The sequence below is a fragment of the Dromiciops gliroides genome, chromosome 1 (genome assembly GCF_019393635.1).
Source record: "Dromiciops gliroides isolate mDroGli1 chromosome 1, mDroGli1.pri, whole genome shotgun sequence".
Taxonomy (NCBI): Eukaryota; Metazoa; Chordata; class Mammalia; order Microbiotheria; family Microbiotheriidae; genus Dromiciops; species Dromiciops gliroides.
In genome coordinates this window covers 3253425-3277363 of record NC_057861.1, presented here as the reverse complement: position 1 = coordinate 3277363, position 23939 = coordinate 3253425, and the positions used below count along the sequence as shown (strand labels likewise).

The 23939-nt window shown below is 49.8% G+C and overlaps 1 protein-coding gene and 1 long non-coding RNA gene across 2 annotated transcripts in view; one reads left to right on the top strand and one right to left on the bottom strand.

The window, feature by feature from the left end:
- RTN4R (reticulon 4 receptor) overlaps nucleotides 1-23939 on the bottom strand; it is a 114612-nt gene that overhangs the window by 35552 nt on the left and 55121 nt on the right.
- LOC122735272 lies at nucleotides 16800-18627 on the top strand. Its single transcript, XR_006354115.1, has 3 exons — nucleotides 16800-17059; nucleotides 17595-17756; nucleotides 18475-18627. It is a non-coding gene; the product is annotated as an uncharacterized LOC122735272 (long non-coding RNA).

The following is a 23939-nucleotide window of genomic DNA, read 5'->3' as shown; positions in this document are numbered from 1 at the left end:
GTGTACCAGGGCAAAGTGACTGAAACACGCACAAGTTTAATAAATATTTGTTGAGTTTAACTGAATGGAATTGAGCTCTTCCCTCCTAACTAACCTGAGAAGGAGCTTCTAGGTCATCTGGGGGGAGGGGAGGGGCTGAGAAAGGAGGAGACAAAGGCAGGAAAGGTGCTATACTCTCCAGGTACATGCAACAAGTGTTTGCTGATTGACTGTTCTCTACCCACAGACACCACGTATGCCAAAGTACCCAGGCTCTGCTCGGCACTTGGGATCAGCTCCACCCACACAGAAGTTCACCCCGGTGTAAAATCACACAGCTCTCGACCTCCTCCATCAGTCAATAGTCTGGACATTGAGACAGTGGCCGGGGTTGTGATTAGTTTCCCAGAACTGGACTGGAACTAGAACCTCAAGGATGGTGGTGAGATGGAAGTGCACGCCTCGTGGTATTCCTTTGTTTGAAAGTGGCTTCTGTTAAGTGTGGACCTTTCTGTTTCATACACACACACACACACACACACACACACACACACACACACACACACACCCTTCCTTAACCATAGTCTCCCAATACTTGGCCACAGACAATGGGCAAGAACAAAGAGGGTCCCAGCCCCTAAGTCCCGCACCCAAGCTTAGAGAAAGCCCGGACATCCCATTCAGAAAAAGGGCAGATGTGGTCAATAATTCCGCTCATCATTCCTCCCATTTCTGAGGTCATTTCCAGTTCAAAGCCCTCTCCTCAAAATAGCCTCCTGATAGAATCAGGGCCAGGGGTTATGATTCCCACTCTACAAATGAAGAAACCTCAGAGCAGGGAAGGGAATTGTCCAGGGTGACACAGACGATAAGTGATGGGTCCAAGTAGATAGAGCACTGGGCTAGGAATCAGGAAGACTCCTCTCCCTGAGTTCAAATCTGGCCTCATTCACTTACTAGCTGGGTGACTCTGGATAAGGCACTTCACCCTGCCTGACTCAGTTTCCTCATGTGTAAAATGAGCTAGAGAAGGAAATGGCAAAACCCGCTCCAGGATATCTCCCAAGAAAACCCTAAATGGGGTCAGAGTGGGTCACCATGACTGAAATGGCAAGAACAACCACCACCAAGACTTGAACCCAGGCTTTCTTACAAGCAGTTCAGCTTCATTTCTCTCACCCCCACGTGGACTTATGAGTAACTTTCATGAGTAGAGAGCAATTTGCTTCCAGTCCCCTCGATTGCTTCCAGTCCCCTCAGTTTTCACATTGGCCCCCAAGAGAGGCAAGGTCATGTCCCCCATTTTAACTAGACCTGGTTCTACCAGCCGATCTTCCTATGCCTTGGATTCCTTCCTCATTCCAACTCTCCTCTGGACACTCTCCTGATTCCGTCGATGTCCTTCCTACGCCTCGACCCCCAGGAGTGAGCAAATACCCCCAGGGTGTCCAATGAGGCAGCATCCAGTAGGCTGGCCCCTGCCTTCTTCGATGCTCCCCTTCTCTCCTCAGGGCCCAAGATTACGTTGGAGCAACAGCCCTTGGCATTGAATGGCGCTCAGGTCTCCCGATGCCACATCAGGGGCTCTCTCTCCTGCACCAGGCTCCCCAACTGGCATTAGCATTCCAGTCCCTGCCTGAGGCTGGGAGGTTAATAACTGCTCCAGCAGCGTGCCAGGGGTTTCTGAACTGCTCCGAGTGCCAGGTGTGAGTCATCCCGTGCCAGGCTTCTTGATGGCAGCAGGCGAATCAAATTCCCATCACAGCCTCTCCGAGCCGGTCTGATGACACGTCAAGCCTGCTAACTCAGTGCTGGGGCAGACCCTGGCTCCCGAGCGGGGGTCCCTCAGCCTGCCTCTTAGGGCTGGTGACTGCCAGCCACTGCAGGGGCTCTGGAAGAGTCCCCACCCCGTCCCTCCCCCTGTGCCCTGCCGGCCACCAGCCAGGACCAGTGACCACCAAGAATAGCAAGGCTGCCCACAATGGATGAGAAAGGACATAATCCCTCTCCTGCTCAGAGGGCCCCGGGCTCTTCTGCAGATGCCCATTCTCTTTCCCCCCTGCAGCGACTGGGAAAATGCTGATCTGGAATTCCGGACGTTTCTGCGGAGCTCACCACATTTGGCGGGCGGCTCTGCCCAGGGAGCTAGATGCCACAGTCAGCAGAACTGGGGGAGGTTCCACGGAGCCCCAGCTCGTGCACTGGGAGAGCAGGAAGGATGTCCTCAGAGAGCAGGGCCAGCCGATCAACAAGTCTTCGTAAAATCTGGCCTTCGATGGCTGAGCCCTTGAGCATACAGAGGCCAAATCAAAACACTGCCTACCCTCAAGGAGCTTGTGAAGCCTAAGGGACATCTAACACAGAGGCCGGGAATCTCGGAGGGAAGGCCCTAGAAGTGGGGGAGGGGTGGGATTTCAACTGAGTGTTGATGGGGGATAAGGGAAACTCGGAGGGGAAGAGAGAAGACATTCTAGGAACAGGGGAAAGCTGCTGCAAAGATGAACAGAGGGCAGTGGATAGAGCACACACCTTGGAGTCAGGAAGCCCTGAGCTCAAATCCTGCCTCAGATACTCACTAAGTGTGAGACCCTAGGCAAGTCACTATACCTCTACCTACTTCAGCTTCCCCAGTGGGGACAATAATAGCACCTGTCTCCCGTGGTATTGTCAGGATAAATTAGGTAACGGTTGTAAAATTCTTTGCAGACCTTAAAGCGATATATAAATGTGGGCTTTTATTATTATTGTGTGAGCAAAGATGAATGGAGGGGAGCAATGGGTAAGAAAACTGGGGAAGTAAGAAGGGACTTGAATGACACACAAGAGCCTCTATTCTGCTCCAGAGGTAATAGGGAGACACAGGGCCTTCCAGGGCAAGGGAGGGACATCACCCCTCTCTAGGGAAATCAGTCCAAGAACAAGCACTTGACCACGGGGACAGCCCTAAGAGCTGGCTCCAGGCTGTTGACATCGGAAGAGGTGATAGCTCTGCTTCTAAGTCTGGGCCTAGGGGTCTGCCTCCTTCCCCATGGACCCAAACCCCTCCAGGACCTCCCTCCTACTGAGCTACTGAGATTAATAAAATGGTTGTTGAATCAAATTGAATTGACCCAAGGGTTCTGGGCAAGAGAAACATGAGCAGAGGCTAGCAGGAGCTGCCCAGGCTGTGGTTGGGTGTCCAAGATCCCTGCCCTCCCCCCAGGATGAGGCCTTCCCCTCCTCCCCTGCTCAGCTGGGTCCCCGCCCCCACCCTCTCTGTGACTCTGTGACCATCCCCATCCCTCAGCCAGAGACATGGAGGGAGGGAGGCCATTGGCCTCCCTATGCATGTGACCAGAGGAGGGAGATGGGGAGGTCTGTTTGCCTTCTGGCTAGTGACATTTCTGTTCCTAAGCAGGAGGGCCAGAGCAAACAGAGGGCAGGCTGGGCATCCCTACAGGGTCACTGGGCACAGAGCAAGGCATCGGGCCCTGGAGATAGGAAGGAGATGGGGTCTGAGGGGGACCTGAGCCACTCAACCCCTGGCCAGGAGGGGGATACGCCCCTCGTTTGGAGGCCCCATGGAAGCAGGATTGAAGAATTTGGAGATTATAGGACCAGGGGGAAAGTGAAGGAGAGGTGAAGTTTGGAACAGACGATTAGGAAGGATCGGTGTTTGCCTTGCTGCGGTGAGCGCCCACCTGAGATTGCATGATATCAACTTCCAGCAGATGCCATCATTCCTCCAGCTCCCTGTGAGGGCCATGAGGACACAAAACAGCTTACAAAGGAGGAAACTGAGGCTGTACACCAAGCTTGGGGCTTCCGGGTCCTCTCTGACTGAGACGCCCCTTCCTCCGGACCTCCCAGGATCTTTCTGAACCCCTGCACAGTTGTTTGCATGTCCCAGGCCTGTCCCCTCCCCTGCTCCCACCCCTATCCCCCAGGCCTAAGGCTACCTCCCATCTCCTCTGTATGTATCGGGCACCTACCTAATCACCTCCATGCTGTTTCCTTCGTTGCAACGTGAGCTCGAGGTGATAAAGGATTGTTCTAATTTTTAGATATTTGTATATGCTCTGTGTGTGTGTGTGTGTGTGTGTGTATGCATCGGGCATACAGTCAGAGTTTAATAAAGGCTTATTGACTGATTGAAATAGTGAGGGGACGGGGCAGTGGTGGTCAGTCTCGGTACTCCGCTGGGGGCCAAGCCACCTTTCCAGATCGGGAGAGCCGTGAAGAAGAGGATTAGCAAAGGGGGAGGGGCAGGAAATCACCCGGTGGGTTTGGAGAGAAGGAAGGCTCCGCTTCAAATGATAGAAGGCGCCAAAGGCCCTTACCCTGTAGGCACGGGGGAGCCACGGGAAGATTGTGAGCAGGGGAGAGACGTAGAAGCATAAAACCTCAAAGCTGGCAGGAAGCCCTTGGCCCGACCCATGCCGGAGCACCTCTAGTGGCTGCAGAGATGGCCCATTCCTTCAGTGCAGCCTCCATCCGCCTCTGCAGCTCTGGTCCTCGGAGCCAAGCAGATGAAGGCTCATCTCTCGTCCGGCTGACAGCCCTTCTCATGCTTGAAGACAGAGATCGGCCCCTGAATCTTTCTGTTTCCTGGAGGAATATCCCCAGATCCTTCCATCGATCGTGTCGGGTCCTTCATCCAGCCTGGCTTCCTTCCCCTACACTCGATCCAACCTGTCAACCTCCTTCCTAAAACGTGTGATGAAAATGTGCCTGGCTCCAGCCCTTCTTTCCAGCCTTGTTCGTACCCTCTCTGGCCCAGCCAAGCTGGGTCATCTCCCACCTCTGCGCCTTTGTCCAAGCTGCCCCCCTGCCTGGAATACACTCCCTCCTCGTCTTTACCTGCCTCAGTTTCCTCAACTGTAAAACCAGGTTAACAATAGCACCAGCCCCCAGGGCTGCTGTGATGAGGATCCGATGAGGTCTCGTTTCTAAAGCGCTTTGCAAACCTGCGTGTGTAGATGAATGGTAGCCATTTTGGTTCTATCTCTAGAAGACAGGGGCTGTTTGGTTTGGGGTGTTTGTATGCCCAGTACCTGACACAGACAGTAACCTGACACGCAGGGACAGCTTAACACAAACTTGTGGATGGACTGATTGATCAGAACTTAATGAATACTAATTAAGCACCCAGTGAGATCACATGGGGAAAGCCTTGAGGTGAACGCCGAAGAAATGTTGGCTATTATTACCGTTATCTCGGCAATGATGGCGACCAGATTCCTCTGAGTCCCCTCCCACTGTGTGCCCCCAGGTGTGGCCGGACCTGGGCAGAGGGCAGGAGGAGGAGCAGCAGCTCCCTCTTTCTGGGCCTCTTTCTCAGGGTCTTAAGATAATAGATTTGGAGCAAGGATCCACTGAAGACCCCGAGGCCCAGAGAGGGTGAGCGGCTGGCTTGGGGGGGGGGGCAAGTCAGACTGAAGCCGGGTCCTCTGGCTCCCTGCCAGCCCCGCTGCTTCTATAGCAGCCCCGTCACGGAGCTGGAGCTGACTCACATTGAGTTTGCAGTCCACGGAAACCTCCAGGCCCTTTTCTTGGGAGCTGCTGTCTAGTCACGTCTCCCCCACTGGAGTTCCCCATCACTGGACTTCTTCAAGAGAAGTCTGGAGGGCCTCTTGCCGAGAAATCTGCAGAGGGGATTCCGGCTCTGGCTCTGGCACTGGCCAGACAAGATGCCCTCAGAAGACATTTTCTGTTCACAGAGTGTGATCCAAGAAAGGCACGAGGGAGCAGGGGAGGGGAAGTGGGGAAGGTGGCCCTGACGTCTTCAACTTATAGGATCCAGGCTTGAGAGATGCAGAAAGACAGACAGACAGAAGATGAGAGTGAGAGACAGGGACAGAGATGGAGACTGAGACAGAAAAACAGACAAAGAAACAAAGAATATGAGACAGAGATCAGTGGAGACAGAAAAATAGAGACAGACAAAGAGACAGAGGGAGAAGATGAGACGAAGAGAAACAGAAAAACAGAGACAGAAAAGGAGACGGAGACGATCAGACAGACAGACATAGAAACAGAGACAAAGAAAGGAAATGAGAGAGTGACAGAAACAGAGATAGAGACTGAGTGTGGGGGGGGGGTGGTCAGCCTACTCCCTTTATCTTCGGGGAAACTGAGGCAGGGAGGACTTCCCCAACACCACAAGGGTCAGGAGTGAACCCCATTCTGGCACCAAAGTCAGCCCCCTTCCTGAACTATTGCTCAGGTATTTGGAGGAAGACTCACAGCACATTGGCCAGGAAAGGAGACCAGTTGGTCTGGCCCAGGCGAAGGCTGTGGGGGCTGAGCCAACATCACAGAAGCCTTGTTCATTCAGTCTCCTCCGCCTAGGACCCTCCATCCAGATGCTGGAAGCATCCTCAGAGACCATCTCGTCCAACCTCCTGATTTTATAAATGGGAAAACTGAGGCAAGTAAAGTCACATCAGATCTCAGAACTGAGAGGAACCTCAGAGACTGACTGGTCCAATGTCTTCATTTTACAAATGAAGAAACTGAGGCCCAATGAGGTAAGTGTCTGGGCCAGAGTCACTTGGGTAGGGCTAAAGAGCCAGGTCAAGCTCCAGGTCCATGGACTCCAAAAACAGTACCCTTCCCACGGCACTCTGTCATCCTGCTGAAGTGATGGGGAGCTCACCACCTCCTGAGGCATCTCATCACATTGTCAGAGAGGATTGCCCCACTTTATTAATTGAAATGTACTGCTCTGGGGGCCACTAGGTGGCACAGTGGATAGAACACCAGGCCTGGATTCAGGAGGACCTGAGTTCAAATCTGGCCTCAGACACTTGACACTTACTAGCTGTATGACCCTGGGCAAATCACTTAATCCTCATTGCCCTGAAAAAAGACAAAAAAGAGAGAGAAATATACTGCTCTTCAGCTTCCTGCCACTGCTCCCAGTTCTGCCAATGAGGGGAATCCCTCTTTCAGAGAGAACCCTTAAAAAATGAACAGCCTGACCCTCTCCCCTTCCCCAAGGCTTTTCTTTTCCAAATTAAATACCCCCAGTTCTTTCATCTGACTTCTCTATAGCCAGAAGGCTTGGCCCCTCACCATCCTAGTCATCTCCCTAGCATATGAATGTCCTCAAACAGTGACCCCAAGAACCCAGAAGAGGATCTGCTGAGGACAGAGGACAGGGGGACAATCACTCCTGAGCTCCTGGTAGCTGCCCCAGCTCTTGGAGCAGCCCAAGATCACATCAGCATTCTCGGTGACCACAGGACACCACTGGCTCAGCTGAGCATGTACTAGGGGTCCCCAAGACCTCAGGTGCTCCCATATGAGAATGAGATCTATAGAGACACGCCCCATGTGCTCAGGTGAGGCCTGGAAGGGAGATGGGAGGAGGCCAGGAACAGAGAAAACAGAAACCTGGGACAGTGTCAATGGTATGGGGAAGGGAAGAGCAGAAGCAGGTGTCTCTCTTCCCTAATGGTGGCCAGCGTCTCCCAATCCACCCAAGAGGTCCATTACTGAAGGGTGGAGCCAGATGGGTCTGTGGGGACCAAAGGAACAAGCTTGGGAAACATGAAAAGAATGGGGCTGTGATAATTACTGCTGGTCCTGGGAGGCAGGCACAGGATCTCCCAACCAGAGACCAACTGATGAGATCTCTGCCGAGCAGAGAAAGCAGGTCACGGGCTTGTGGGGTTGTAGATCCGAGCAGAAGAGACATTGAAGGTCACTGAAAGATTGAAACCAACACCTCCATTTTAGAGTTGAGAAAATGGAAGCCCAGTGGGGTCACAGCTACTAGTGCTAGCAGTAGCAGTAGCAGCAGCAGTAGTACAAGTAATGGGAGGACAAGTACTAGTAGTAGTACAAGCAGCAGTAAAAGTAGTAGTACTAGCAGCAGCAGTAGCAGCAGCAGTAGTACAAGTAGTAGTAGTAGTAACATTTATATAGTAATTTAAGGTTTGCGAAGCAGTTTCTGTGATAATCATCACAGCTAGCATTTATATGGCACTTTTGACGTTCGCCCAGTGTCCCTCCCCTCCCTCTTCCTGCCATCCTCTTACTCACTCACTCTCTCTCGTCCTCCTCCCCTCCCCTCTTCCCTCTCCTATATTTCACAACATGTGTGTGCTCGTGCACATGCGTACACGTGCACACGCGTGCGCGCTCAAACACACACTCATCTTCTCTACCTGGCCTACCCATCCGCTCCCTACTCCTCAGTTCCCCTCCCTCTCTATTGCTTCCCATTCCAAGCTCCATGACAGATTAACAGAGAGAAGCAGACAAAGGTCATCTCTAGCCTATCCTTTCTGCTGCCTCCTAGCCATTGTCCAATCTTTGGTCCCTCTGCACATATCTGCCTGAGGCAGAAGGAGGCAGCTCTTTAAAGTCATAGACAAGAGCTAGGAGGGGCTTATAGCCTAGAATGTCCCAGCCTGAACACCCCTGCCCCCCCACCCCTGCCCCCACCAAATGGGAGGCTTCTCCTAACATTTCTCAAGATCCTGAATAAGAGTTGATCTGAGTTCCAGATGATAGCCAGGTTTTGAGCTGCCAAGAGCCCAGAAAGAACATCGCACTGGGGCACAGGCCAAGCCAGGGCTACCTGGACCAGGAGGGGACCAGAATCCCCACCACCTCAGAGCAAGAAGGCTGGACCAGAAAAGATTTGAGTGGGGAGGCAGAGTCACTGTCCAAGTGTAGTTTGGGCTAATGGGGGGTTAGCCTTGTTCTCTTCAGCCCTGGAGGACAGAACAAGTGCAGTGGGGCAGGGGAGGGCTCCACTTACCATCCCTCTGATTGCCCTGGCCACCCACCCCTTAGGTATTGTTTCCCCCTATTAAAATGAAACTCTCTGATGGTAGGCACTGTCTGCATTTGTATTCCCAGCCCTAAGCACAGCCCCAACACAGAGGACTAGGACAGGGGACTAACCTATGATTCCACTGGAACAGGGAACTCCCAGAGGAAGAAATTCCCTCTGTCAATGCAGGTGAACACTTTCTACAAGCCAGAGCACAGAAAGATGGACATGACTTGACCAGGGTCTCACAACCCCTATGACTCAACAGCAGGACTTGACCCCCAGTCCTCGTGGCTTTGAGGCCAGCTCTCATCCACTGGGAGATAATAAAAATCTAATAAGTGTTAGAGCTATCCCTAAAGGTAATCAAGTAAATAAGTACCTACTATGTTCCTGGCAGTATCGTGGGTGTTGGAAACACAAAGACAAAATACAGATAGTCCCCACCTTATATTCTATAAGATGGTCAAAACAGAGAGGGGGGGGAGAGACAGAGAGAGAGGGAGAGACAGAGAGAGAGAGAGAGAGAGGGAGAGAGAGGGGGGGGGAGAGAGAGGGAGAGAGAGAGAGAGAGGGAGGGAGAGAGAGGGAGAGAGAGAGAGAGGGAGAGAGAGGGAGAGAGAGGGAGATATCTAGAAATGGATGGATGGATGGATGATAGATAGATAGATAAAAAAAGATGGGTTGATAGAACAACAGATGGACAGATATATAAATAGATATATATTTGGTAGAGATATCTAGAGATAAACATATATATATACATACAAGATAGATAGATGATAACTGGTTGGCACAGTGGATAGAGCGCCCCATCTGACTCCAGAATCTTCCTGACTCCAAATCTGACCTCAGACACATACCAGCTGTGTGACCCTGGGCAAATCACTTTATGAACTCTATTATGGGGCTAATGATAGCACGTACCTTCCAAATTTTTTGTGAGGACCAAATGAGACATTTGTAAAGCACTTTGAAAACCTGAAAGTGCTTTATAAATGTGAGCTATTTTTATGATTATACTTGTCATCGTATGCACATGTTATACACATGTGTGTATATCCACATGTACATATGCATATCCAAAGAAATTCAAAGTTAGATGTTGGGTGATTTGGAAAGAAAGGCAGCCACAGGTGGGGGGATAAGTCTGATGGAGGAGGCCAGCTGTGATGTTTAATTGGGCCTCCTTGGGGAGACTAATAACGAAATTACTGACTTCCCAGAATCCTCAATCTAAAGCTAGAAGAGACTTTCTTTTATTTTCCACTTATCCTGTATATGGCTTATTTTGTATATATTTGTTCACATGTTGTCACCCCATTAGATTGTGAGCTCCTTGAGGGCAGGGCCTGTCTTCTGCCTCTTTTTGTATCCATGATGTTTACTTAGTAAAGTGCCTGGTACACAGTAGGTGCTTACTAAATATTTTTGATTGATTCTATTGTCAAGTCAAACTCCTTTCATTTCACAGATGAAAAAACTGAGGCCCAAGATGGGGAGCCAGGTCCCAGCTTACACAACTGGCAAATAAGTAACAAAGAGTCAGGATTTGAAGCCAGTTTCCCAGCCTCTAAAACCAGAACTAATTCCCCAACTCCATGACTAGTCTCCAAGAGACTGATGCACTTTAAGAACACAAAACAGAACAGAAAACAGATGTGCAGGTCAGAAGGGGAGACAAGAATAATAGCTCTCAAGAATATCGAGGGAATCAATGAAAAATAATGTGAAGGAAGGTGGCCTAACAGTACCGGATCTCAAACTGTATTACAAAGCTGTAATCATCAAAATGATGTGGTACTGGCTAAGAAATAGACTGGTGGATCAGTGCAATAGATTAAGGACACAAGACACAGTAGTAAATGACCACAGTAGTCTAGTGTTTGATAAACCTGACAACCCACGCTTTGGGGACAAGAATTCACCATTTGGCAAAAATTGCTGAGAAAAATGGGCATAGACCAACATCCAACATAAGGTTAAAATGGACATATGATTTAGACATAAAGGGTGATAAAAGCAAATCAACAGAGTAATATTTCACCTGTCAGATCTTTGGATAAGGGAAGAATTTATTACCAAACAAGATATCAATAGCCTTATGAAATGTAAAATAGGTAATTTTGATTATATTAAATTTAAAAGTTTTTGCATACTCACACCTATCAGAATGACTAATATAACAAAAGAGGGAAATATTGGGTGTTGGAGGGGATGTGGGAAAACTGAGATGATAATGCCTTGTTAATGGAGTTGTGAACTGATCCAACCATTCTGGAGAGCAATTTGGAACTATGCCCAAAGAGCTATAAAACAGTATACCCTTTGATCCAGCAATACCACTACTAGGTCTATATCCCAAAGAGATCAAAGAAAAAGGAAAAAGTCCCATATGCACAAAAATATTTATAGCAGGTCTTTTTGTGGTGGCAAAGAATTAGAATTTGAAAGGATGCCCAACAACTGGGGAATGGCTGAGCAAGTTGTAGTATGTGATTGTGATGAAATGCTATTGTGCCAAAAGAAATGATAAGCAGGATGGTTTCAGAAAAACCTGGAAAGGCTTATATAAACTGATGCAAAGTGAAGTACACAGAACCAGGAGAACATTACACACAGTAACAGCAATATTGTATGATGAACAACTATGACTGAGTTAGCTATTTTCAGCAACACAATGATCCAAGACAATTCCAAAGGAGTTGTGATGAAAAATGTTCTCCACCTCCAGAAAAAGAACTGATGGAGTCTGAATGTAGATTGAAGCAGACTTTTTTACTTTCATTATTTTTTTTGGACTTTTTTTGGACTTTTTTTCTTTCATGACTTGGCTAATATAGAAATATGCTTTGCATGACAGCACATGTATAATCTATATCAATATACTTTCCTTTTCAATTGGGGGGGTGAGAGGGAAGGAAAGAATTTGGAACTCAAAATTTAAAAAAAAATGTCAAAATTGTTTTTACATGTAATTGGGGAAAATAAAATATCGAATTGTTTGTTTGTTGAGGCAATTGGGATTAAGTGACTTGCCCAGGGTCACACAGCTAGTAAGTGTCAAGTGTCTGAGGTTAGATTTGAACTCAGGTCCTCCTGAATCCAGGGCTGGTGCTCTATCCACTGTGCCACCTAGCTGCCCCACTAATTGTTTTGGTTTTTTGGGGGGTTTTTTGGGTTTTTTTGGTGAGGCAATTGGGGTTAAGTGACTTGCCCAGGGTCACACAGCTAGTAAGTGTCTGAGGCCGGATTTGAACTCAGGTACTCCTGAATTCAGGGCCAGTGCTTATCCACTGCGCCATCTAGCTGCCCCCTAATTGTTTTTTAAAAAGGAATAATTGCTCACATTGTTATCAGTCTTTATAAACAACATCCCTGTAAGGTCTCTAATTCGAGGGTTACACCCCCTCTAAATTTGCAGATGAGGGAACTGAGGCCAGAGAATGGGAAGCAGGTGGGTCACACAGAGCTAGTAGAGTGGTAGGTCTGAGACTTGAACCCAGAGCTCTTGACTTTTAAACTGGTGATCTTGCTGTGACAAAAATTTAACCTCTCACCAGAGAGGTGATTATTTTCTCCCTCTCCTATTTCCAGGCCTAGCTACATGCCACCCCACCCTCCAAATTCCACAATTGCATGGTTTCTTAACAACCTTCATCAGGGCATAAATTAAACATGTTAATTTATGACAACCCCCCCCCTTCTCCATAGACATATTTACCCCTCAATGACCTCATCTAGCAGAGAGAGGCAGGATTTCCCCTAATACAAACTAGGTCGCCTACTTATTCATTCATTCAACAAACATTTCCCGAGTCCTTGCTTGGAATGAGGGCCTGCTCCCTGCTGGGGTCACAGAAGGCAGGTAAAAGCAGCCTGCTCACCGTCCATCACTTGGCTTTCCTCCCAAGGACAGAGCAAACCTCATGACCCCACACCCCCACATTAGAGAGAAGAAGCCTCAGGGAGGTAAAGTAACTAGTCAGGAAGACTTGAGTTTGACTTTTGTGGCAGACTTACCAGCCCCGTGACTCTGCCTACCTCAGTTTCCTCATCTGTAAATCGGGATAATAGTGACACTTCTCTCCTGGAGTGGTTGTAAGGATCAAATAAGACGGGATGTGTGGGTCTCCCTCTCTGGCCACGGTCACTCACTGGGCCAATCCCACCACCGATCCAACCAGAAGCACTGGCCTGGGCCAGCTTGCTCCTTCTGGGAAACTCCCAGGGGCTCCCCATGTTGGGGCCAGACTTGGTACAATCACCTCCTTGGCTCCAGCCTTCCCAAGCCCAAGCAGCCCCCAAGCAAGGACAGCAGCCAGAGAGTATACAAAGGACTCTGCGACCCTTAGATATCGATAACTAGAGGAGCAGTTCCTGTGATTGGCCAGGATCGCACAGCTGGCATGAAACCAGCAGGAATGGAACCCAGCTCTCCTTCCCTTCGGCTGTGCGACCTGACTGGCCGGTACCAGCCTCACTCTCTAGGCGCCAAAAGGGCTAATGGCCATCACTTTGGCACGGACTCTCACAGGAGTGTGGCCCCCGGAGCCTTCGCTGGGATCCCAGATCCAGCCCGGAAATAATTGTCTCGGGGCCCACTTGTAGTTGGAGGAATCTAAAGACCTTTCCCCAACGAAAAAGAGCCAACAGCCCCTTTCCGGGCGAGTCCATCGATCTCAAGGGCCAAACAGGAGAATCCTCCAAGAACGGTGGGAGCTGGAACTTGGGCAGGACCCCTCCCCCGCCTCCCGGAAGCCCAGATCTCATCTGCAAACACCTCTCTTCTTCCTCAGCCTAACTCGGCCATAAATCCCCTGCCCTGAGCTGGCCTTATTTATCTTTGGGCTCTGTTTAGAACGCCAAGCAGATTCAATCAGGCTGACAATGCACTTCGGTAACTGCGGGCCAATGAGTCCCAAGGGGCAGCAGGCCCGAGAAAAACAAACAAGCTCAGGAAGAATTCAGAGCCTAGAATGTCAAAGCTTGGGAGGACCCTTAGAACAGGGGATGTCAGAGCTGGGAGGGGCCTCAGAACAGAGGATGTCAGAGCTGGGAGGGGCCTGAGAACAGGGGATGTCAGGTCAGGGAGGGGCCTGAGAACAGGGGATGTCAGAGCTGAGAGGGGCCTCAGAACAGAGGATGTCAGAGCTGGGAGGGGCCTCAGAAAAGTGGGTGTCAGAGCTGGGAGGGGCCTCAGAACAGAGGATGTCAGAGCTGGGAGGGGCCTCAGAACAGAGGATGTCAGAGCTGGGAGGGGCCTCAGAACAGGGGATGTCAGAGCTGGGAGGGGCCTGAGAACAGGGGATGTCAGAGCTGGGAGGGGCCTCAGAAAAGTGAGTGTCAGAGCTGGGAGAGGCCTGAGAACAGGGGATGTCAGAGCTGGGAGGGGCCTGAGAACAGGGGATGTCAGAGCTGGGAGGGGCCTCAGAAAAGTGGGTGTCAGAGCTGGGAGGGGCCTGAGAACAGAGGATGTCAGAGCTGGGAGGGGCCTGAGAACAGGGGATGTCAGAGCTGGGAGGGGCCTCAGAAAAGTGGGTGTCAGAGCTGGGAGGTCCCTTAGAATTCATTAATTAATCAGCCTTTATTAAGCTGTGCTTGGCACTGGGGATCCAAAAACTACAATAAATCTGTTCTTGCCCTCAGGGAGCCTACGGTCTATAGGGGAGACAGATGATGTTCAAATTCAAGGGGCCTTCGAGTAGATGAGACCTGAAAGGTGGGGGGAGGAAGGGAGGGGTCTCAAGAAGGAGCAGCTCTGGATCACCCCTACCCATACCTGTTCCCTGCCCCTGATTGGACAGAGCTGAGTTAGACATAGGAAGCCTGGTCAAGTCTGAACAAGACCCTAATCTCTGCCTCTGCAGACACCCCTTCACCTTCTGCAGGCCTTCCTTTGATTGAATCATAGATCCTCAGATCTGGAAAGGACCCCCCCCCCAACCACTGAGAGCAATCAAGATGGATGAGAACCCCCTCTGTCACCCACCCAACAAGTCATTCTCCAGACTTCCCTCGAAGCCCTCCAGTGATGGGGAGCTCACCCCTACCAAGGCCAGTTGGGGCTTCCCCCACCCTGAATGCAGTGCATCCACCTGAGCCCATGGTAGTAAGAATGTGGAGAGTTTGAGAATATGAAACTTGCTGGCACTCATCACAACTACTTACAAATGAAGGAACCGGGGCAGCTAGGTGGTGCAGTGGATAAAGCACCGGCCCTGGAGTCAGGAGGACCTGAGTTCAAATCCGGTCTCAGACACTTAACACTCACTAGCTGTGTGACCCTGGGCAAGTCACTTAACCCCAATTGCCTCACTAAAAAAAAAAAAAAAACCAAATGAAGGAACCGAGGCCCGAGAAGTCACCTGTGGCTCTGTTTAGTTACACACACACAAGAAGAGCTTATCGAGTTCCCTCCCTCCCCACCCCCACAGTCCCCCCCCCCATCCAGGATGCCCAGGGAATGTCCCAACCTCTGAGTCCTCCCTCATTCTTCTCCCATCCCACCCCCATGTTTAATCACTCGCTTGGTCCTGGTGATCGCAGCCTTAGCCCTCAATCAATCCAGATAATCTTCCTCATACGCATCCATGCAAGAGCGTCTTCCGCTCCCTTTGCTATCAAGGACTTTAAACTCCTGAACCTGGCATTCAAGGCCCTCCGTGACCTGCCGACCCTACATTGATTTCCTTCTTGAATATAAAAAATACAGCATGCCAGACTGGACTCTTCATTACCCTCCTTTCCCAGGTGCCCAGGCTAAAATGGCGTCTATCCAACCTGGACCTAGCAGGAATCCTCTTTACTGGCTGACCTCCCTCCGGCCCCCAGGCTCACTCTGAACCCCTCTAGAGACAGGGAGCTCACCACCTCCCTAACAGTCCATCTGGCTGGCAGTCAGCTCAGACGGTCCAAGCTCCTTCCTTCCCCGGAGCGCAGGTCGGCCTCCCGATAACTAGCACCCCGGCCCTCCTGGCTGCGGTGTGGATCTCAGTAAGAAAACTCCAATAGAGCTGTGGAGGTGAACACAGGGCCTGGGCCATCACTCTGCCCCAATTGGAGCTGTCGGCCCCTTGTAAAACTTGACATACGAGGGTGAGAATTCGTCTCGTGGACCAAATGGAATTTATTCTGCTGTAAAAAAGAAATGCACTGGTGGAGGCTGGGGCGCATGGCAGCCGGCCGGGGAGGCGGGCGCCGAGGCAAACACTCCCGCACGCCTCAGAAAAACAATTGATTTTTTTTCCTCCTCCCGGGCCATCTATCTCGGCCCATTCCACTGTCATTCCGGCCTGCCAGGGAGAAGATGAGCTTTAAAGATCATCGCTTAATGATGTTAAGAAGTCATCCCTTTTTTCAGATAAAACACTGATCAATTTATAATATTTCTGACTGCACTCGGTTATCAGGGCTCATCAGGGGCTCCGGCTGCTTCTTTTTTTTTTTTTTTAATTTTTCAACCATAGGTAAGAGGAGGTCTTGAAGCAGAGCTCGTGCCTGGAGCTGGACGCAGCGGCGTGGTGGCGATGACCCAGCTCCTTGCGCAATCTGCCGCCTGCAAGCCCGAGATGGCGAGATAAGGGCGCCTCGCGCGCGGCCAGGATCGATCGGCCGCTAGAAGTGGGCTTGGAGTCCTCTTTGGTCCATCGATCGAAGGGAGACCGAGTGAAACTACAAAAACCCTCCTCTCTGCAAACTACCTCCTGCAGGACTGGGAGAAGGGGAAAGTGTTTGGGAGGTGCCTTTGAGACATCGGCAGCTTGGCTCTGGCAGAGAGGGGATCCAGGCTGAGCCGGAGGGGATGTACCTCAGCATCTAGCACGTCTAGCATTCTGGCCACTCCCCTCCAGGATTCTAACTGATTCAGGTCTCGTCCCTCACTCCCAAAGTCAATGGACTGAGAAGGCTATCGGGGGCTCCCCTGGGTCCCTCCACTCATTCACAACACATGGAGGTTGGACTCATCCCATATGGCTGGAGTCCCAGGGACATAATCCATAAGGAGCAACAGAACCCATAACACAGGAGGAGAGAGCCACATGGGCCTGACACCACCACCGGCTGGGGCTGCAGTCCTGAACCTCCAAAAGGGATGAGAAAAATCAGATCTGTCCAAGAGTGGGTTGCCTCATAAGCTCCCCACTACTACAGGCGTTCAAGTCAGCAAACCTCCAAGGAGCCCACATTCTACTGGGTGAGACAACAAGTAAAATAACCAGGAACACGGAAGGAAGCCTGAGATGGGAAGACACCAGCAGTCGTGCGAGCAGGAAGGCCTCCTGCAGAAGGGAGGGTTTGAGCTGAAACAAGGTAAATAAATGAGCAAAAATGAGGGCACCGGGTGTGACCAGGGCAAGTGAAAGGAGGGGGGGATACAGAATGGTGTTAGGGGAACTGCAAGAAGGCTGGTGTTGCTGGAAGACAAAGCATATGGAGGAACGGAAGGCATAAGAAGTCTGGAAAGGTAAGAAGGGACCAAGGGGTGAAGAGTTTTAAATATCAGAGGATTTTATATTTGATCCCGGAAGTGATTGAGTTATTGAGCAAAGGAAGGGACTTCATCATCCCTGTGCTTTAGGAATATCCACGTAACAATGATAAGGAGGATGGATGGCAGAGGGGAGAGACTGGAGGCAGGGAGGCCAATGAGGAGGTTAATGCAATGGTCAAGGCTTCAGGTTGGGTCTTAGCATTCATGAGAGGAGAAAAGCAAACAGATGTGAGAAATGTTGGGGAAGCTGAACTGCCAACCCCTGGCAACTAAGTGGATTCTGGGGCTGAGGCAAAGGGCAGAGTTGGGGGTGACTCAGGTTAAGAACCTGATATGGTCATTGTGCCCTTGAAGGAAAAAGGGCCAACACATTATGGATGCTGGGGCATCCAATCCTCTCTGTGTGAGCCTGAGAAGAGACCTATGAGGCCCCCGGCAGCTCTGAGATTCCAGGAAGCCAAGATTGAACAATTCCAGGACCCACCACCCCAGAGGCACCAACTCTGGAGACCTGAGGTAGGTGGAGGCAGCAGGAAAAAAAAGTAGAAAAAAGGGGGAGGGGGAGATTTGGAGAAGCCAAGGGAAGCTGTGCCAGCCCAGATGGACCCTCCCCTCCATCAGGGACACCCCAGGCCAGCCAGAATCTTAGGGAGTCACAAGGAACAGGAAAACCTCCTTCATCCTCCCCACCCCCACCCCAGTGAATTCTGAAGTTCTAAGGAGCAGGCTGGGCTTCTGGCCACCTCTACATTATATAGGCAGAAAAGGCCCGTCTGTTTAAATATTAATCATGTAAACAAGACTGAAAGGAGTGGGGGGAGGATGTATGAACTCGGCAAAGGAATCAGTTATTTTAAGCATTGTCAAAGTGCCATTCATGTGTATGATAATTGATGGGCCATGTTGGAAGGGCCAGGGAAGACAGACACGCTGGGAGTGTTAGCAGAGCTGTAAAATGATCCAATCCACATGGAAAACAATTTGGGATGATGTGAGAAAAGTGACTGAAATATTCACAGCCTTTGCCCGGGCAATCCCACTACTGGGCATGTTCCCCGAGGAGGCCAAAGACAGAGGGAAATGCCCCACAGAGCTCAATAAAGTTCAGTAGCCCCCATCACCTCCGGGATCCAATAGAAAGGGCCTTCGCTGACATTCACAGTCTTTTGTAGTCTGGCAGTTCCCTACCTGTCTGGTATTCTTACGCCCTATTCACTCCCTCATATTCTTCCAGACAGCACGCCATCTCTGGCACGGGTCCTCACACGGGACACCAAATGTCTTCATTGGCTGATCCCCATGCCTGGAGTGCTCTGTCTCCTGCCTCCCTGCCTCCCTCCAAGTTTCAGTTAAGCTGATCCCCCTGAATTCTGTTGATTATTTCCTGTTTATCAAGCTTATTTGTATCTGGTTGTTTGCATAGTGTTTAATAAATGGGTGTTGACTGACTCTGACAATATAGGTTATGACCCTGGTTCTACAACTTCTGTTTGATTTGGGGAAAGTCATTTCACTTCCCTGGGGTCTCAGCCATTTCCTCTGTAAAATGAGGGGTTTTAAAGATGGCCTTTAAAGTTCCTTCCCCCACAAAATCAATGAGCCCTGGGAAGCACTGAGTGCAAGCATTTTCATCTGCAGTTTACAGAGGAAGTAACCGAGGCAAAGGGAGGATACCTACAAAGTTGTTTCCCAAGGCTACACCTCCCCAGTGCCTTCAGGAGATCGTCATATGACATGGACCTAAAAGGAAGAGGTCCCATTTGGGGCTTTCTTGATGGAGATACTGGAGTGCTTTGCATATCCTTTTCCAGCCCATTTTATAGATGAGGAACTGAGGCAAAAGGGTTAAGTGACTTGCCCAGGGTCATACAGCTAAGCGTCTGAGGCTGGATTTGAACTCTCAAAGACGAGTCCTGATTGCAAGCCCGGCACTCTATCCACTTCACCACCTACCTGTCTTTAAATAAAGGATTAATAAATAAGCAATACATTTATTAATTGCCTACTATGTCATAGGTGGCTCAGTGGATAGAGCTTGGGGCATAGAGTCTGAAAGATCTGAGTTCAAATCTGGATTTAGACACTAACTGCGGGATCCTGGGCAAGTCTCTTAACCTCTATTTGCCTCATAATAGGATCTACCTCTCAGGGTTGTCATGAGGATCAAATGAGATAATAATTGTAAAACTCTTTGCACAGTGCCAGGCACATAGTAAGTACTATATAAATGTTATATATAAATAAATAGCTGGTCAGAAATAATGAGCAGGTAGATTTCAGAAAAACCTGGAAAGACTTAAATGGACGAATGCTGAGTGAAATGAGCAGAACCAGGAGAACATTGTACACAGTAACAGCCACATTGTTCGATGATCAACTGTGAGAGACTCTCAGCAATACAAGCAAGACAATTTCAAAGGACTTATGATAGAAAATGTTCTTCACATCCAGAAAAAAGAACTGTGGATTCTGAATGCAGTTTGAACTATACAATTTCTACTTGTTTTTGTTTTTTCTTTTTTGAGGATTTTCCATTTTGTTCTGATTCTTCTTTCACAACATGACTAATGCAGAAATATGTTTAATGTGATTATACATATATAACCTATATACATCTATAACCTATATCAGACTGCTTTCTGTCTTGGGGTTGGGGGAGGGAAGGGAGGGAGGGAGAAAAACTTGGGACTAAAAATCTTATGAAAACAAATGTTGAAAACGATCTTTACATGTAACTGGAAGATAATAAAATACTTTTATGACTGAAAAAACAAACGAATGAATGGTTATTCTTGCCCTTATTACTATCACGATGCCCTCTAGCTTGTCAGTATCTTTACTAATGTAACAATTAATAATAGTAGTAATAGGGGTAGCTAGGTGGTGCAGTGGATAGAGCACCAGCCCTGGAGTCAGGAGTACCTGAGTTCAAATCCAACCTCAGACACTTAACACTTACTAGCTGTGTGACCCTGGGCAAGTCACTTAACCCCAATTGCCTCACTAAAAAAATAATAATAGTAGTAGTAGTAATAGCATTCACATAGTACTTTGAAAAGCATGTTACTTAGATCTGCTTTGCCGGGAAACCAAAGGATCAGAGACTCCTCACCGACTCTGTCCCAAAGTAGAGTGACCAGTCTGGGGGTGGGAGTGGGGGGAGCAGATTACTAGAAACTTTCAAGCAAGGCCTGGAAGCCCCTTTGTCTATATTGCCACACAGGGAATTCTTGTCTGCAGGGGAGAGTAGACAAGGTGCCTCTGAGAGTCCTGGTAGCTCAGTCTCTGTGCGATTAATGGGAGGGTCAAGTCCATCTCCCAGAGCAGGCACGAAGACAATATCGAGGTGGGAAGACTCCCAATGCACCATTTGGGCACCAAGCGGTTGGCACATCTCTATGTTCCCCTCCCCCACCCAGCAGGAGCCCAGCTCACAAGCTTGTTAGCAACCTGCATCAGTGAGTCAAAGGGAGCCATGAATCCTGCTGCATCAATCTTCACAGGTATCAATCACCATTAAAGAATGATCAGGGCCCCTGAGGGAGGGAAGTGGAGGGACAGAGAGTCAGGGGACCTGGACTCGAATGCCAACTCTGCCCCTTGTGAGCGGGGGACTTTGAGGAAATCAGCCATTAATCCACAAGCATTTATTAGGCACCTACTGTGTTCTGGGCTCTGTGGAATGATGGAATGGAATGGGGCTCACCCCTTCAGTGGCAGGAATATGATAACAAAAATGAGCCCCTTCCCCTGTCTACCTCTCAGTCTCCTCCTCTGTTTAAAGGGAATCACAAGGCCTGCACGACCTACTTCACAGAAAGAGGAATGTAAGCTCCTGAGATCAGGTTTCATTGAGGTCTTGTATATCTGCAGAACAAAGTGCCTGGCACATGGCGGGTGCTTAATAGTGCTTGTTCGTTGACTCACAGGCTTGAACTGAAGAAAAAGATTTGGAGAAACCAGCTAGTTAGTTCCTCCTCTCAGGGGGACTTACCTTCTACCAGAATAAAATGCCAGTGATTCTCTTTCTTCTTCTTTTTTTTTTTTTTTGCGGGGCAGTGGGGGTTAAGTGACTTGCCCAGGGTCACACAACTAGTAAGTGTCAAGTGTCTGAGGTTGGATTTGAACTCAGGTACTCCTGAATCCAGGGCCGGTGCTCTATCCACTTCGCCACCTAGCTGCCCCAATTCTCTTTCTTCTTGAAAGGTCAAGTTCATCTTCCCCAAGCCCAGCTCTGACCAGTCACTCCCCTATTCAAGCATAATCATTGGATCCCCATTGGACCTTCCAAAGCATGGCTCTCAATCTCCTCTTCCTGGAATCCCAGACTCTCAGAGGTGGCAGAGACCTTCAAGGCCACCGAACATAGCCTGTATCTTAGAGGGGTAGAGATAGCATAAGAAGAGAAAGGACAGTGGTGCCCTCCAGTGCCAGGGGTGTGGCTTGCCTGGGCCACATGCAATCTTTACATGGGTCTTACTCTAAATTTGTGCCCACCCTTCCCACTGATACCTTGCCTATTTGGGGGAAACTATGTCCCAGGTTTATAAGTCCTTGCTTTGAGCTAATTGCATCTACTAGCTGATAATTACAAGTATGCAAATTGGTGGAGGCTTGTGAGCTATCATTCTAGGAGTATGGACCCACAGACGACCTTGAAACCTGGGAGTAGTGAACCTCTTCAATCTGTGGGACCCCCGCAGGAGGTACTACATAAAAATGGTGCCCAAGCTGATTATTTCAGGGCTCCCCAGTCCTGGGCTCTTCAGGCTCCAAACAGAGACTAAAGACATGTTCCCCTAGAGAAAAATTCTAGAACATGAGAGCTGGCAGAGATCTGAGAGGCTGCCTGGTCCAGCTCCCTTGTTTTCAGAGGCCCAGGGATGGAAAAAGACTTGCCCAAGGTCACGTTGCAATTAGGCTCCGAGCCAGGGCTAGAATCCAGGCCAGTCCTCTTGTCACCACCCTGATGGAAGCCCCTGTAAATTACTATATTCCCCGAGGGTGAAAATGGACAAGAGGAAACACAGGCGGGACACCCTCCCCTCAAAGGCGACCAAGCTCTGGGTTGATGGAGAAAAATGGCTAGGACCATGTTGAAATATTAATTCTACCCCCTCGGCCCCAAGTCCAGATGCTCAGGAGCTCAGGGTATTTTTGTCCCTGGAAACAGCATTAAAGGTCATATCCAGCAACCATGACAGACGCTTAGCCGACCAGAGCCGCTCGTCTGCTCTCCCTGAAAAGTCCCTGGGCTGGCTGCCAAGGGCAGCATCCTCCCATCCCTCCTACCTTCCCTGAGCTGAAGGGGTCCTAACTCAGCCTCCTGTGGTCGGAGGACACAAGGCTCCACCCTCTCTGATTCAAGACTCACAAAGCACCCTCCTCACAACACTCTGAGGGAAACAAAGCAGGTGTCTTCATCCCTGTTTAACAGGTGAGGGAAGGTACTTGCCCAGGGTCACACAGCTGGAGGAAGCCAGGTGGTGCCATGAATAGACCACTGGGCCTGGAGTCAGGAAGACCTGAGTTCAAATCCTGCCTCAGACACATACTAGCTGTATGGTCCTGGGTCAGTCATTTAACCTCTGTCTGCCTCAGTTTCCCCTTCTGTTAAGTGGAACCACACAGCATAGTGCACTAAAGGCTGGGTGATCCTGCTTAACTTCTCAGTGCCTTGGTTGACTTTAACACTACAAGTCTCAGAGGAGTTGCTGATCTGAGTTGGGGGGGAGGAGCACTTCCACACCAGAAGTTCCCTAGGATGATGAAGTCATGGGAGCTGACTCAAAGACTCTCGACCTTCTTCACAAGCTTATACTTTGTAAATCTTAAAGCATGATAGGATGGGAAGTGTGTGCCCCCTTCCTCACCCACCCCCAGACTGATTGACTTCTGCCATGCCCCTCCCTCCCATCCTTGCAGAAGCGGGGGACTAAGCATGCGGAACTCTGCATAGGTTGTCAGACCTGGGTGATGTCTTGGTTCATCTTGCTGGGCTGCTGGACTCTTTCTCTTTACTCTGGGGTGGGGGGAGAGGGGAGGATATATTGGCAAAGGAAGGTAATATGAAAACAGCAAGTGTTGATCATACTTTTTAAGTGATTCCTCTCTCCTCACATCTGTTGACTAGGTGTCTCCTCTGCGCTTATCTCTCTTCCTTGTAGTCTGCTTGTGGACTTAGGTTTCTCACTAGTACATTGTAAGCTCCATGAGGGCAGGGCCTGTCATTTTTCATCTTTGCATCCCTAGCATGGGGCACCAGCCCTGGGCACAGTAGGCATTTGATAACGGTTTACGGGATGGAATGGAATGCAACCCACCACTTCAACAGTGGCTCACATGTGCATGACTCTCCCTAAACCCTGCCACCCCAATAATACTGCATCCATGCAAGGGTGTGCCCTGTATCTCCAGGAATGTCGCTGTCCCTGCCCGAGGTGGGCACAGGGCTTGTCCAAGGAAGGGAAACTGACACAATCATGTTTGGGACGAGATCTAAATATGAAGAGCCTCCAGTGCTGCTCCCAACGAGAGGAGGAGACAACAACACAAGATGTTTGTGGGGCACTGTCCCATGGTGTGTGTGTCGAGGGGGCACATCACCTCTAAGCAGATGACTCCCAAGCCTGTGTCTCCAGCCCTAATCTCGCTTGAGCTGCAGTCCCACCTAACCAGCCGCTGGATGGACATTTATAC